Source organism: Cervus canadensis, chromosome 17, assembly GCF_019320065.1.
Source record: "Cervus canadensis isolate Bull #8, Minnesota chromosome 17, ASM1932006v1, whole genome shotgun sequence".
NCBI lineage: Eukaryota > Metazoa > Chordata > Mammalia > Artiodactyla > Cervidae > Cervus > Cervus canadensis.
The window spans coordinates 14,975,812-14,987,793 of NC_057402.1; the positions used below are offsets into that span (position 1 = coordinate 14,975,812).

At 40.0% G+C, this 11,982-nt stretch overlaps 1 pseudogene; it reads right to left on the bottom strand.

Annotated features, from left to right (window-relative positions):
- Positions 1–436: 436 nt before the first annotated feature.
- Positions 437–1,669, bottom strand: LOC122419693 (annotated as a pseudogene).
- Positions 1,670–11,982: the final 10,313 nt, after the last annotated feature.

Genomic DNA, 11,982 nt, shown 5'->3' on the forward strand with positions numbered 1-11,982 from the left:
AAGGACCCCGACCAGCATTTGTGAAAATCTTTTATACCCCATGTGTCCAAACCCACTACCCCAATTCCCTTGAGACTTACATAAACAAAGGAAGGGTAAATACAGCTACAATAACCCCATCATTCATGTGTTATGTGTTCAAACAGTCAATAATCAATAAGCCCACAGTTACATTCCAAATAGTTAATAACTGATAAGCCTGTGCTTACATTCTGATAGATAGTGTCTGGAGGCAGGGGTGATTAGTGTCTGTTTTCTCTTCTTCAAGATTCCCCTGCCCAGAGAGGGGTCTTATCCTTCCATTGTCATTCCCACAGGCGCTAAGCACAGAGTTCAGAGTCCACTGGAGAGGTGGCCGCGCACGATCAGCACAGACAGGCCTGAGATGGAGTCCAGGCCCTATGAATTCCTTCTTCATTCCCCCCTCTTGATGCTCTTAGTTTCCATAACGAGCATCATTTATTGAGATATATTGTACCTTAGCCCTCCTGCCACCCACATGAGAGAATGCTATCAACCTCTGGGTTACAAAATTCACAAGGCATTGTAGGAAGCAGGGCCCACAAAGCAGTATGATCAAGATTACTATAACAACAGTTCATTAGACATGGCTTTCACTTGATTTTGCATATCCTCCAAGGCAGCAGATACATCTTCAGACAAGTCAGGGATGTACACACCATTCGCCAAAGTCCCTCCTTGGGCTGCTGTGAGTATGTCTAATGCCATCCTATTTTGAATTACTGCCTTCCTCATCTGAATCTGTTCTTCGTTCAAAGCTTGAATGGCTTTAGTACTGTCTAAGAGGGCCTGTTTAATGAAATTAGTTAAGGCCTCTACCTTAACCATGATATCCATTGTCCCTACAGAGGGTATAAACAAGGCAGCAAGATAGTCATACCATTGGAACACAGATCGTATCCATCTTGCATGCAGATAAGGCAGGTTTACTGGAGGCTGGTGTAGGCTAGGCTTAATTCTGCCATGGGCGAAAGCAAATCCTAATGTGCAATGCCGCACCCAGCCAACTGGTAACCATGGCCATAAGTTAAGCCCACAGAGCCACTGGGTCCCATTGGGGGCTACCCAGCGGATTCCAGGATTATATTTCTAGTCGGAACCGGGCCACTGAGCAGACTGATTGGGGTGATAGGTAACTTCCAAGATTTGTTTACTTTGTTCAGGGGACAAATAACAATTCTTTTGGGTTTAGGGGATGGTCTCCAAATCCAACTTTCTGTTCTTTTTGTTCCCAGCAAACAGTATCAACTGTCCTTTCTCAGGAGTCATCCAGAAATATTCATCCCAGACCTGGTAGTATTGCTCAAGGCACCGGGAGGCCTGTCCCCCTTTTGTAAGGGAGCCCTTTTCCTCTTTAATTCTCATATATGAGGTATAAGCCTTTGTTATCTCCGTAAGGCTGGTGTTCATGTTAAATGTAACCTATGTCCCTGGCCCATTGATGGCTTCTTCTAACACCAGAGGGCAAAGAAAGGTTATGGTTGGTGAGAGAGAGGAAAGTTCCTTTCTGTTGTTAAAGTCCCCATAACGGAGTGACGATACCCACCAGGGGAGTCTGTCTATTACTGACAGGGGCATAGCCCCACATACCCAAGTTCAGAATTGCATTGGTGAGGCCGAGCAGCAGGAGTCGTTTACCCAGCTCCATCCTGTAGGGGGCTCGTCTGGGACCTAGTTTTCTTCTTCCTCCTCAGAATGATCTTGGTTTCCCATGGGTCGGTGGGGTCCTTCTGGGTGGTCCACTCGGTGTCCTCCGGGTCAGCGTGGTATGCCTTCTTTGCTCTGGTGTGATGGATCAAGGGACAATACCTGCAACTTTAACTGAGCGCTCAGTTCCCCTGCTGCCGTCCACTACCTGCTGACGTGAAAGGTCTGGGCGCTGAGAAGCAGAATCCTTCCAGAGGGGCGAGGCGCCTTCCCCCCTCTAGGAGATTCAAGCTACAAAGCCTCGGGGTGGCCTCAAATGAGACCTGTCTCCTCAAAGTGAGGAGTTTCCCGGCCAATGCACCAAATGTTACAGCCACGCTTTCCGGGAAACAGACTCACTCAAAAGGACAATGCAGATAGTGGAGTGCAGTTTATTACACCGGCGGGCCCAAGGCAGAGTCTCCTCTTAGCCAAGGACCAACTCTTTATCTTTTTATTCAGCTTTCTAGGAGAGTTCTTCAGCTTTATATTTTAAATCATTAAAAAACTTCCAATTTCTACTGTCATTTTTTCATTTCTAAAGGCTCTTTCTTTTCTCTAGTTTTACCTTTTGTAAAAAAATTGCCATATTAATTTTTGCTCTTAAAAGTGCTCTATTTTCTTTTTTATTTTATTAAACAAGTTTTTATTGAAGTAGAGTTGATTTATAATGTCATGTCAGTTCAAATATACAGTAAAATGATTCTGTTATACACACACACATATCCACATGCATATAGATGTATATGTGTTTATATATATATATTCTTTTTCAAGTTATTTTCCTTTATAGGTCATTATAAAATATTGAGTATAGTTCCCTGTGCTATACAGTAGGCCCTCATTGGTTATCTATTTTATATGAAGTAGTGTGTGTAGGTTAATCCCAAACTCCTAACTTATTCCTCCCTCACCATTTACCCTTCATTTACCATAAGTTTATTTCCTGTGTCTGTGAATCTGTTTCTGTTTTATAAACAAATTCATTTGTATCGTTTTTAAAGAGTCTACACATAAGTGATATGGCTGATTCATGCTGATGTATTGCAGAAACCAACACAATATTGTAAAGTAATTATCCTCCAATTAAAAATAAATAAATAAATAAAGGTTGAAGAGGGAAAACAAGAAATAGGTGATATTTCATATTTGTCTTTCTCTGTCTGACTTCATCTAGTACAATAATCTCTAGGTCCATCCATGTTGCTGCATATGACATTATTTCATTACTTTTTATGATAGAGTAATATTCCATTGTATATATGTATCTCATCTTTATCCATTTATATGTCAGTGGAATTTAGGTTGCTTCTATGTTTTGACTATTGTAAATAGTGCTGCAATAAACATTGGGGTGCGTGTATCTTTTCAAATTATAGTTTTCTTTGGATATAGGCTCAGGAGTGGGATTGCTGGGATCGTATGGTAGCTCTAGTTTTAGTTTTTTAAGGAATCTCCATACATACTGTCCTCCACAGTGGCTATACCAATTTATATTCCCACCAACAGTGGAGGAAGTTTCCTTTTTCTCTACACCCTCCCCAGCATTTATTATTAAAAAAATGCTATCTCTTCTTATCTCTTTTAAGATATTACTTACAGAGTTTTATTTGTTTTATACTTGTCATTGTATGTTTCTTCCAGGCTACTATTTTCTACCTGTTTGTTCTCTTCTATGCCTCTCATGTTAGAGATTCAACTTTCTGGAGATCTGCACATGTCTGTTTTTATTTATAGCAGGGAATTGAAAGCCTGGCTGGAAGCTTTCTGTATGTCAAGCCAGGGCTTACTTACTAGTGGGTATCATTTTAGGGCAATTAGGAAGAAAGCCAGAGTTTTAGCTGGGATTGGGGATGAGGTTAGCCCTTAGATGTCAGCATCTCTAAGTCCTTTTTCTCGAGTGGTCAGTTTTTATTAGAGAAAGATTCAGTTTCTAATCAGTGGCCATAAGCCTGGCTGCCAGTATTCTGGGAACAGCATGATGCAAAAGATTAGGTGGTCCTAGCTTTCAGGATGCAAATTTTTGATGCTAGCACTTTGTCTCACTTCCCTGCTCTGCCTCTGGTATCCCAGAATCTGAGCCCTCTCAGGTTCATTCTACAGAGAATTTACTCTTGGTCTCCACCTGCGAGTGGGGTATGTGTGAGAGATGGGTGAGTGGGGTATGTGTGAGAGATGGGTGAGTGGGGTATGTGTGAGAGATGGGTGAGTGGGGTATGTGTGAGAGGTGGGTGAGTGGGGTATGTGTGAGAGGTGGGTGAGTGGGGTATGTGTGAGAGGTGGGTGAGTGGGGTATGTGTGAGAGATGGGTGAGTGGGGTGAGAGACACGGCGGTTTGCGGGAAGGGAGTGTGCCTGAGGAAAATCAAATTTCTCTGTATACAGAATTTCAATCACTTTCCCTGTTTTCAACCTTCTGCCTCACTCCCACCTCTCATTGTCTTTGCGTTTGTTGTATCTTTTTTTTTTTTTAATTCCTATTATTTTAGTGTGATCATGATTTAGGAGAAGATATACACATGCCATTCACTTTCAAAATTTAGTAGTAAGTAGAATGGTAGATTCTAAAGAGCTGTGTTGATGATAAAAAGAGATCTTCTGGTTGGCTTTGGAAGGAATGAGGATGAGTGGGTCTTCAAAGCTCTGTCTGGGTTGGGCCAGAGATGTGAGCTACATGGATCAGGAGTTTGGGTACCCTTGTCTGACGTGGAAGATGTTGAAGGGGAAGTTAGGAGACAGAATGAGACAACGGGAAAGAGGAGGTTTGGGTTTTTTGTGTGCAAAAGCAAAATTGGAAGGTTTTAAGATACTTTAGGAATCTTTGATCAGGTATCTTGCATAGTATTGTGCCAGAGTAAAAATGAGTGAATACAGAGAGCTATTTTACTGTCTTTAGCTTAACTCTGCAGGCTTAGTTGGTCATAAAAGGACAGTGACAAAGTCATTGTTTGATCAGGTCAGCTTTGTACCATGGGACTTTTTCCTCATAGTTATAGACTCATCTCTCATTGTGACGTTTGATGACACCGACATACCAATGTTCCAAAGAGGGTGTGAGTCGGTGCTATTGTTATTGGGTGTATGACTGAAGCCAATTTCCTATTGACAAAGAGACACGACACCTACTTGGATAGCAAGAAAAGAACCATTCTTTTTATTAGAACATTTTTTCACATAGTTGGAACTTAAAACATGATGGTTGACATACTTATTCACTTGTATCAAGTTTACCCTGGTAGCCAAGTGTTAAATTTCATTTTCTAAACAATCTCATTTTTAAAAGGCTTATAACCTAGTGAAGACTAGCATATTTTCCTTATGGATGAGTACTGAGCAAAACAGAGCAAAATTCAAATCTATTTTACTTTCATTTGACTCTGGGCATTGAGGCCTTTCCTTAGGTTTTAATTCTGTAATCTCCAAAATTCTACAGGAGTGATTTCTGTGTAACAAAGGGTATCTGCATTATTATTTTGTTTCCTTTTATGTATTTGAACATTAAAATGTGAGCTTAAAAAAAAAAAAAAATGTGAGCTTATAGTTTTAATCTCCAGTTTTGTCTTACAAGCAGTTATAATACAGTGTCATTTTCAGATGTGTACTAGGCTTAGTCTGTCAGAAGTAGTTAAGGGATTATAAAAATGAAATTATCCCTAACTTTTTAATTTAAAGGGACAACTAACAAAACCAAAAGAACTTAGATTGCCAAGATTTTGCCAATGAACAAGTCCTGCATTCAAATGCTTCAGACTGGCAATCTTGTGACACTTAGTGGCAAATTCCACCTTCTCATCTATCCATCTGTGTATAGATATTACAACCCCTGAACAGGAAATGGGAGTCATTATTAAGTGCAGATGTAAGATTTATCCATGCTGAGTGAGAATACTATCTGATAGATCGGCATGTGCCAGGCACATAGACTCCTGATGTGTGAGCTGAGAATTTGATGGGCTGTAAACTGAAGAGGAAGCTTTGAGAAATGCCGGGAGTTAACAAGAATAAGAATGTTAAGGTCTATAGGACCCAATTTGTAGAAAATGCAAGTGTGGAGAAAATACTTTTGAGGCACTTGGTTCCTCCAGCATGTGCTTTGAGTCACTTTTGTCTGTGCCCACCTAGGCAATTTTAATTAGGGACAGGCAGAAGTGGACACAGAGAATTTGAATGTCAGCTAATCCTGGCTCTACCACTTTGCTGTGAGATCAGACATTATCTGTCTTATTTGTCAATTTCCTAACCTGTAAAGTGGGCTTAGTAGGGTTTTTTTTTAAATTAAAAAAAATTTTTTTTATTAGTTGGCTTAGTAGGGTTTTTAATGCAGTGGTGTATATAAAAAACTTAATGAAAAAACTTGATGAAATGCTCAATGGCCATACATTTGAGCAACCTTCAGGAGATAATGCAGGACAGAGGAGCCTGGCGTGCTGCAGCCCACAGGGTGGCAAAGAGTCGGAAATGACTTAGCGACTAAACAACAGCAGCAGCAACAACAGTGAAATGCTACAGAGAACAGGCTCCATAAATGCTAGCTAGCCATTTAAAAAAAAATTGCGAATAGTGTTTTCTAAAATTTTTTTTTTTCTCTTTTTCTAAAATTTTTTTTGTGGTAAAAGTCATATGATATAAAACATACTATTTTAACCATATTTAACTTTATAGTTCAGTGGCACTAAGTGCATTCACATTGTTCTGCAACTGTTTATCATCATCCATCTCCCAAATGTTTTACCTTCCTAAATGGAAGCTGTCCTGACTAAACACTAACTCCCCATCCCCCCTCCAATCTTGTTATTAATGGGGATGAAGAACCTTAAAGAAAGATTCACTTGTCCTCAAGGAAGTAGACTAGGGAACAGAATGATTTAACTAGGGGAGCACGGTAGCTTGAGAGACAGAGGGTTAATCACACTGCATGCTGATATGACAGTAACTGCACCCAATCTAGGGCTTCCCTGGTGGCTCAGATGGTAAAGAATCTGCTTGCAATTCAGGAGACCTGGGTTTGATCCCTGGGTGGGGAAGATGCCCTGGAGAAGAAAATGGCAACCCACTCCAGTATTCTTGCCTGGAGAATCCCATGGACAGAAGAGCCTGGTGGGCTACAGTCTATGGGGTCACAAAGATTTTGATATGACTGAGTGACTAACACACTGGGTAGATAGAATTTGTTATCCCAGTGACCAGATGAGCCAAGAAAGAACCAATACTTAGTTAGATGGGTAAAAAGCAAATTCATGCTGGGGCACAGAACAGAGAATGAGCATGGAGGAGAAGGGCTTGGTAAGGTGTGGGTAAGGGAAAAGACTAGGAATTAAGGGATAAGCAAGAAAAAAACTTGAATTGTATGTATGAAAATATATGTTAAGGATGTAACTTTTAAGTCATTTTATAATTTTCCTTCCCTAAAGCTGATCTTTTGAAGAGCAATGTAAATAGGTAAGCTCTGTGGTTTTAGGGGACTAGCCAGTTATTTTCTTATCTCTCTTTCATCTAAGTGATGATGCTGGAAGTCCTCCTAACATATGACAAATATTTTCTTTGTACAACTAGTAGTTACACCTCAAATGCAAATACTCCCAGGAGTGGTAACTTGAGGTAACTTATGTGTTTAATTTCATATTAAGGTAAAAATGACTAATAGAGCATTTTTAAAGTATGGATATTCATCACAGAGAGTGAAAGACCATTTGGCATCTGAAAATTAAGAAATAGGAAGAGTGGTGCAGAAGGAATGTTTTCTTCTAGGGCTACTTATATGTATACACATTTTGAAGGTTTCATGAAGCTATAACATTATGTCCACATTGGCTGAGTGAGATAAGTAGCTGAGCTACCATTCAGTACATTTTATATGTGGAAAGGTTTCTGGCCAATATTACCTAAAATATTGCTTATGTTCTCTATTTAAAGATTTCCCTGGTGGCTCAGATGGTAAAGCTTCTGCCTATAATGCGGGAGACCCGGGATCAATCCCTGGGTGGGAAAGATCCTCTGGAGAAGGAAATGGCAACCCACTCTAGTACTCTTGCCCGGAAAATCCCATGGATGGAGGAGCCTGGTAGGCTAAGGTCCATGGGGTTGCAGAGTCAGATATGACTGACTGACTTTCACTTCCTCTCTATTTCATTATTCCTTTGTAGATTCAATTTAAAGAATGCCCTAAAGCAAATGCATGCCATGTTAGAGGTTTGGCAGGAGTAGAACTGGGATCTTCAGGGGATGACTATGATTGTGAAAGTTCCAGAGGGAAGAAAGGCCTGAAATAAATTGAGGCCTAGGGCCTTGGGAAATGAGTGGTCAGCTCCAGGTAAGATGAAGCAGGCAGAGTGCTTGTCAGTGAGCTCAACCTCAGGCAGTGATACCTTCTCTAGATGGTGGTTTTAGTCAATGGAAAGACAATGAAAATCTACTCCCCTCAGCAAGTTAAAAGTTAAAATCAAACAAACAGAATGTTTCCTATATTTGTATGGTTTTGTGAGAAGAGGTGGCAAGAATACACAGAAGAACTGTACAAAAAAGATCTTCATGACCCAGATAACCACAGTGGTGTGATCACTCACTTAGAGCCAGACATCCTGGAATGCGAAGTCAAGTGGGCCTTAGGAAGCATCACGATGAACAAAGCTAGTGGAGGTGATGGAAATCCAGCCGAGCTATTTCAAATCCTAAAAGATGATGTTGTTAAAGTGCTGCACTCAATATGCCAGCAAATTTGGAAAACTCAGCAGTTGCCACAGGACTGGAAAAGGTCAGTTTTCATTCCAATCCCAAAGAAAGGCAATGCCAAAGAATGCTCAAACTACCTCACAATTGCAGTTATCTCACACACTAGCAAAGTGTTCTCAAAATTCTTGAAGTCAGACTTCAACAGTATATGAACCGTGAACTTCCAGATGTTCAAGCTGGATTTAGAAAAGGCAGAGGAACCAGAGATCAAATTGCCAACATCCATTGGATCACTGAAAAAGCAAGAGAGATCTGGAAAAGCATCTACTTCTGCTTTATTGACTATGCCAAAGCCTTTGACAGTGTGGGTCACAACAAACTGTAAAAATTCTTCAAGAGTGCAGAATACCAGACCACCTTACCTGCCTCCTGAGAAATCTGTATGCAGGTCAAGACATAACAGTTAGAACTGGACATGGAACAACAGAGTGGTTCCATATCAGGAAAGGAGTATGTCAAGGCTGTATATTGTCACCCTGCTTATTTAACTTACATGCAGAGTACATCATGTGAAATGCTGGGCTGGATGAAGCACAAGCTGGAATCAAGATTGCCGGGAGAAATATCAATAACCTCAGATACTCAGATGACACCACCCTTATGGCAGAAAGTGAAGAGGAACTAAAGACTTCTTGATGAAAGTGAAAGAGGAGAGTGAAAAAGCTGGCATAAAACTCAACATTCAAAAAACAAAGATCATGGCATCCAGTCCCATTACTTCATGGCAAATAGATGGGGAAACAATGGAAACAGTGAGAGACTTTATTTTTTTGGGCTCCAAAATCACTGCAGATGGTGACTGCAGCCATGAAGTTAAAAGGTGCTTGCTCTTGGGAAGAAAAGTTTTGGCTAACCTAGATGGCATATTAAAAAACAGAGACATTAGCTTGCCAACAAAGTTCTGTTGAGTCAAAGCTCTGGTTTTTCAAGTAGTCATGAATGGATGTGAGAGTTGGACTATTAAGAAAGCTGAGTGCTGAAGAAATGCTGCTTTTGAACTGTGGTGTTGGAGAAGACTCTTGAGAGTCCCTTGGACTGCAAGATATAAAACCAGTTCATCCTAAAGGAAATCCGTTCTAAATATTCATTGGAAGGACTGATGCTGAAGCTGAAACTCCAATACTTTGACAAACCACCTGATGCGAAGAACTGACTCATTTGAAAAGACCCTGATGCTGGGCAAGATTGAAGGTGGGAGAAGAAGGGGATGACAGAGGATGAGATGGCTGGATGGCATCACCAACTTGATGGACCTAAGTTTGAGCAAGCTCCGAGAGTTGGTGATGCACAGGGAAGCCTGGCGTACTGCAGTCCATGGGGTTGCAAATAATCGGACATGACTGAGCTACTGAACTGAACTGATAAACATTTTCACGTTACTAGCCTTTGTGTTTTTCCTTTCTGAATCAAGAAAGGTGTACTAGGTGATCTTAAGACTCACCTTAAATTCTAGTGTGTGTGTGTATGTGTGTGTGTAGGGAAGGGGAACAAGGGAATGGGTTGTTGTTGTTTAGTTGCTAAGTTGTGTCTGACTCTGCAACTCCATAGACTATAACCTGCCATGCTCTTCTGTCTGTGAGATTTTCCAGGCAATAATACTGGATTGGTTGCCTTTGCCTTCTCCAGGGAATGTTCCTGACCTTTGGATCAAACCCATGTCTTCTGAATTGCAGGTATATTCTTTATCCACGAGCCACCAGGGAAGCCCTGGGAAGGGGAACACAGGAGTGGGTGGCCAAAACATAGTACTGATATTCAGTGAATTCTAGACATGAGCTCATTTTAATTCTCCCAGTGTACCACATGAGAGAGGTACTGTTTTCCAATAGTACAGAGAAGGAAATGGGGATTTAGAGAATTCAAGTGACTCCCCAGAGCAAGTAAGTTTTAAGCCTGGATTAGATTACAGAGCTGATTCTGATTTTCTGATTCTGTAACTGAATGATCTGAAAGCCAAGGGCTCCAAGTTTGTAGGAGGGCTAGCAGTTTCTCTGATGTTTGAAAATTAGAATTGGGTGAAAAAAATCCATAAGCAAAAGTAATAGCAATAGGATTTATTTAAATACCCAGCCCCAAGATATTAAAAGAGCATGATATATGTAAATGAATAAATCCTTGAATCATATATTGGTGTTGGTGAATCTACTTCTCCTATAGTTGGTGTATTTGTTCTGTTAACAATCCTTTGTTTTCCTTCTTCATGTTCTTGACTAAAGCTGACCTTCCCTTCTATGCCTTCTCTTTCCTAAATCCTATTCCTCTTTTTTCAATGATACCTGGTCTCATTTTGACCATTTGCTAATAACTTTGATTTAGGAGTTTTTCTCCTAAACTCAGACGGAATTTCCTTTTACACACTCAGCTTAGTTAACTATTGTTTATAGTTTATAAGTTGGTAGCACTAGGTATGTTTCCATGGATGTATGCTTACGTTTCTTATCTTTGGGTCACTATCTTGGCTACCTCTCATCTGGTAGTGCCTTACTTTATGCACAATTATGTATCTGCAGAATAACAGATTCACATTGTGTAGATGTAATTCACTTGAAGAAAATATAGCACCAAGAACATAGGTTAAACAGCATGACATCATGGTTAAAGCCCAGGGTCTGGAGCTCACAATGCCAGGTCTCAATCCTGTTTCTGTTACTTACCAGTTGTGTGATGTGAGACAAGATACTTAGCTCCAAGTTGCTTAGTTTCCTTGTCTGTTAGGTGATAATGGTGCTTACTTAGAGTAGGTTAAAAGATCAAAGAATTAATGGTTTTAGAGCATTTGAAATAGTCTCTGCTATTACAAGTACTATACAAGATTATACCATGATTGTTATTAAAGACAAAGATGAAAAAGATGATTGTCATCATTGATTTATTTAGAAATCTACAAACTAGCGGACCTATAAATTAGATTGTTTAAATGGTTTTAATACTAATTAAAGTTCTAAAATCTAATTGAATAGTGTTAATTGATATGAATATTGAGGGAAAAGATGAGTCAAAGTAACATATAAACTTTTGAAAATAAACACAAGCATGCTAAAATCTATTCTCTCATCTTCTAGAGTGGTGAATTCACAAACACAAGAAGTAACTGAAGGAAATGGCAGGATGCCTGTTCTGGCTCCCTTAGCTGTGAAGAGGTGATGATGGCCATCTCAGGCCACATTCAAACTCCTGAGCAGGGTAGGAGAGCTCTTCACAGATCCTTATTTGATATCAACTTTTCCAAAGGTAGCTGAGTTCTCCAGCTGGATAGTTTGAATGCAATCAAATTCTCTGTGGGAGAATAAGAGGATAAATGACTCACCCCAAGCACATAGGCAGTCAAGATACATTCATTTTAGAGCAACGAGCTGAAAATCTTAATGTAGCAGATTTTAGTATTCTTATATCTACATTTCAGTGGGGCAATTGGAATGATATAAAATCTATCAAAATAAAATTTCCATTTTGATATACATTACAAACCTCAATCTACTATTTCTGACCCCTAAGAATATAACCCTTCTAAGGGATACTCTTTCAGACATACTCCTAAATCGAGACA